At 41.4% G+C, this 4,574-nt stretch overlaps 1 long non-coding RNA gene across 1 annotated transcript; it reads right to left on the reverse strand.

The window, feature by feature from the left end:
• Positions 1-2,410: 2,410 nt before the first annotated feature.
• LOC119877885 lies at positions 2,411-4,574 on the reverse strand. The gene is made up of 2 exons (XR_005384449.1): positions 4,310-4,574; positions 2,411-3,764 (listed from the first exon to the last, which is right to left on the reverse strand). It is a non-coding gene; the product is annotated as an uncharacterized LOC119877885 (long non-coding RNA).

Consider the following 4,574-nt stretch of genomic DNA (forward strand, 5'->3'; position numbering starts at 1 on the left):
CTGTAGTATCTATTCAAAAAAAAATTTAGGAATGCGGGATCCCTGGGTGGCGCAGCAGTTTAGCGCCTGCCTTTGGCCCAGGGTGCGATCCTGGAGATCCATGGATCGAATCCCATGTCAGGCTCCCGGTGCATGGAGCCTGCTTCTCCCTCTGCCTCTCTCTCTCACTGTGTGCCTATCATAAATAAAAATTAAAAAACAAAAAAAATTTAGGAATGTGCAGCAAATACACTCAGAGTTCTAAAATAATCACTGCAAAGTTTTAAAATCTATGTTTCCTATATTAGTGATTAATTACATAAGCCTCATTCTCTCTCACAGAGATTAGGCCATATTAACAACTTGCTGAAGAGCTTCTAAAGATGCTTTCCTCTTTTGGCCTGTTTTACAAATGAAAAAGGATAATTAAGTTAAAGTATTAGCCTTCACAACATTATATTATGCATTATTTGTAAGGGAAAGTATTTCCATCATTATCTTTCAATAAGTTGTCTGTGAATTATCTTTCACCATCGTTTTTTTTTTTTTTAGAGTTTTATTTATTTATTCATAGAGACACAAAGAGAGAGGAGATCTATGCGGAGGGAGAAGCAGGCTTTATGCAGGAGCCCAATGTGGGACTCGATCCTGGATCCTGGGATCACACCTGTGATCCTGAGCCAAAGGAAGACACTCAACCGCTGAGCCACCCAGGCATCCCTATCTTTCACTATCTTAAACAATCAAACCCAAGGTAGAAAATACATGTTCTCTAAGGGACACTGACATGGTCTTATGCTGGAGAACACAGAAGCAGTCTCAAATTTAGGAAAGTGTCCAACTTTATAAATGTGATTTTTGTGTCCTGGGGTACAGACATAAGCCTATTTAGCTCATAAAAAAAATAAAATATAACAGTAGGCAATATCTACTGTTGTTGAATGAATTAAAATATGAGATTACAGCAGGCCTGGCAGAAACATGTACACACAGTCCTCAAGAAGACAGTAACACAGATCCTGGGATGCAGATGAGCACCTTATTTCAAAAGTTCTGGTTGCTTACATCTATAGATTCCTCTAGAATGCAAAAAAGAATGGCTGACATTTTCTTTTCTTGACCTGAGACATTCATTGAATGTTTTTACTGGCTAAATTGGGCAATTAAGAATACCCATTCCCCATACAACTTGCCTTTTTACATTAATTTAATTTTCCAATAATGTGGAGATTCTGTTGTTGAGACTTGGTCTCTGTCCATGCAACATCCCATGATCCTCTCATTTATAAGAACTCCTGGGGTATGGATTCACTGACGTTAACCAAGGTCCAACCACTGTTTGAAGACTTCCATACTCCTCACACTGTCTGGGTTTCCTTGTAGTGTGAATTCTTCAATGATGAATAAAGCTGATGGTTCCATGCAAAACATTTCCACATTCATCACATTTATAAGATTTTTCTCCTGCATAGATTCTCTGGTGCACAGTTAGTCCTGACTTGTGGGTGAAGGCATTCCTATTTCCTCCATGTAAGGTTCTATAAGGTTTCGGTGCTATATGAAGGCCTCCTCACAGTCATCACATCTATGCAGTCTCTCCTTTATGTGGATTCTCTGATGTAAAATAAGTCCACTATAGCTGAAAGCTTTCCCACATTTCCTATACTGAGCATTTTTCCTTGTGATGTATCTCCTGGTGGGAAAAGATGGACCCGCCATAAACAAAAGCCTTTCCAAACTTGTTCTCCAAGAGATTCTCTTTGTCATTTGGACTCCCTGATGTTGAGTAAGGACTCACCAGTTACTAAATCTTTTACTACACTTACTGCATAAGTGTTGCAGTTCTACAGAGATAGAACTACCACATGATTTAGCATCTTCATAATTTTTTTGTTGGAGACAAGTCCTTATTTTCATTCTCAGTAACACCATCCTAAAAAAAAAAATGCAGACAGTTCAAATGTTGGTTATCTCTTCTCCTGAGATAATAAGACTTAAGATGAAGAGCAGTGATAAAAATAAAACCCAGTTTTACCTAAAGTGCATCCCTTTTCTATGTATCCAAACTGTCATCTCAATTTGGCAAAGTGCTGAAAAAGGCACGTGAGGTTCCAGTTTTAGTGAGAAGAAACAACTGGGCAGAAAGTCTGGAGGATTTTCTTATGAAATGTGACAAAGAATCAGGTAGGTATAATAAAAAAAGTTAAGAGATCAGCTTGAAACCAGAGATGAAAAATGAAGTTATTATGCAATCAAGAGAAATTTTGTTAGTGTGAGTTAAAAGGACCATTTATACCAAGTTAGATGTACTTAGGCCACTATTATAGAAAAGCAAAATGCTCCACAAATATTTATTGAGTGAACCAATTAACAGTGAGATATGATAAAAGTTAACTCAAAGCAATAGCTAGAACAGTTTCAAAACACGTAGTATTTTTTAAAAGATCTGTTTCTTTATTTCAGAGAGAAAGTGCATACAAGCATAAGGGGGGCAAAGGAAGAGGGAATATTAAACGGACTCGGCACTAAATGGGGGTGCTAATGTGGGCTGGATCTCACAATCCTGAGATCATGACCTGAGTCGAAATCATGAGTCAGTCACTTAATCAGCTGCACTACCAACGCACCCCAAAATACATACTGTTTTGAAAGGGAAAAATTTAAGTGGGGAAAATAACTTTTCCAGCAATGTTCAGGACTAAATCATAAGAAGAAAGCCGCACTTTGAAGTTCAAGGAGTTGAATAGGTCAAAACAAACTAAACAAAACCCCTCACAATAATGGCTTGGAGTTTCTACCTCAAGAATTGGGCAGATAATGAGGAGATGGGTAGAGGCCAAGTTTTCCTTTTTTTTTTTTTTTTTTGAGGCCAAGTTTTCAAGGGAAAGGGCATTACTAATGAGAATTCTAAGAAACTTTCTTCAAGGATCTCTTCTTTCTCTGAAGACACTGCTTTCCATTTCAAAAGGCAATAATGCTCAAAGTCAAACTAAGACAAGATCTTAACAGGCTGCACTTGACACTTTGGATTCCAAAGTACTATCTCTGCCACAAGTGTATCTTGTTCTATCCTTTAGCCTAGACCCTAAAGGAAATGGGATGAAGCTGGTCTTGCAAAACTGAATTTGAAGCTAAACTTTCTGGTAAAATTGCCCAAACCACCACCACCCAATTTCAAAAAAGTTTCCAGAGGTGCACACGAATACCAAGGGGGAATTAAAGTCCATGAGGTAGGTGCTGGGTTTGGCTCAAAGACATGTAGTGGATCCTAGAGTTCAGTTTTACCGTTTTCTGTACTATTCCAGAAGACTTTCACTAGTCAAGCCATAACATAAGTGATTATCCTAACCCTTCCCACCTGATGGCTTTTCCTCCAAGCTGTCTCCAACTTCTCCAGCATCAGCGATGTCTCTTCTCCACATTCTGGATATTATCACTTCCTGAGTCTGCAGCTCGCCAGTAGGTGTCAGGATCTGCTTCAGCACTTGCTCCTTGGTCTGTTTCTTATCTCAGCAACTGTAGGCAAAGCTCGGAGTCTTCTGACAGCCCTTGGAGCCCAGGTAGCTGCCTCTTGGTAGTAGCAACTTCAAGTCTGAAGGAATGCCCATGATTTCTCTGCCAGCACGATCCCAGGCATAGCCCTCTCCCTCTGCCATCAGTCACTAGTAGGGACCTTTGCACAGGAGGCACCGCCATTCTGGGAGGAGAGCGCTCAAGAGAAGATTCACTCCAGCCTCGAGTTCACACTGGTTCTTCAGAAGTATTTCCTTGTAGTCTTCTTCTTCCTGGGGAACAAAGTAACACTGTTAACAGAAACTCTCAATTTTAAGTTCTCTTCCTCAAGAGCTCACTTAGGAGACAAGGCACTGAAGGAAAAAGGAACTCTGTCAGGAAGCTAAATAAATTAGGAGAGTGGGAGTGACTTTGCAAATTATTAGCTAGCACCAACACCAAGTACTAAAATCTTACTTCCTAAATGTTAATAAAGCTTGAAAGACCATGACCCTCTTCTCTTGGGTTCTCCCTTTCAGAGAATCCCAAATAAACAGTAAAGAAAATAACATCAGAAATGAAATAGCAGCTAATATTTAAAAGTGGACTGCAAATTTACTCATTTAAGTAGATAATATCATAATCCCACAGACAGTTGAGACACCATGGTAGAGATTGAATCACTCAATACAGCACACAACCATCCTAATCCTTTCTCGCACTCCAGCGTCACCTATACTCTAGGGAGAGTCACAAGGCGGATCATCTCCCGACCAACCCAACTTCGCTTTCGCAAGAGCCGGGCCCCAGACTTTCCTCCTCCTAACAACCCACGTACCCTAATACAGCTCACAACTCGGAAGCCATCCTTGACCCTCCCACGCAGCTCTCCATTGTCGGACACACTCCCACCCCAGCGTGCCTCCTCTCCTCCTGCACAAGCGCGCCCGGGTCCCGGCCCTCGCACTTCCGGCTGCACCGTGGATCTCCTCTAGGAACCTGGAGGCTTCCTCCTCTCGGTGATTGCCTTGGCCGTCCCCGCCCTGCCAAGCATCCCCGCGGCACGGGCAGATGAGGGGGCCCACCCTCCCAGGACAATGGTC

Source organism: Canis lupus, chromosome 35, assembly GCF_011100685.1.
Source record: "Canis lupus familiaris isolate Mischka breed German Shepherd chromosome 35, alternate assembly UU_Cfam_GSD_1.0, whole genome shotgun sequence".
In the NCBI taxonomy this organism is placed as follows: domain Eukaryota; kingdom Metazoa; phylum Chordata; class Mammalia; order Carnivora; family Canidae; genus Canis; species Canis lupus.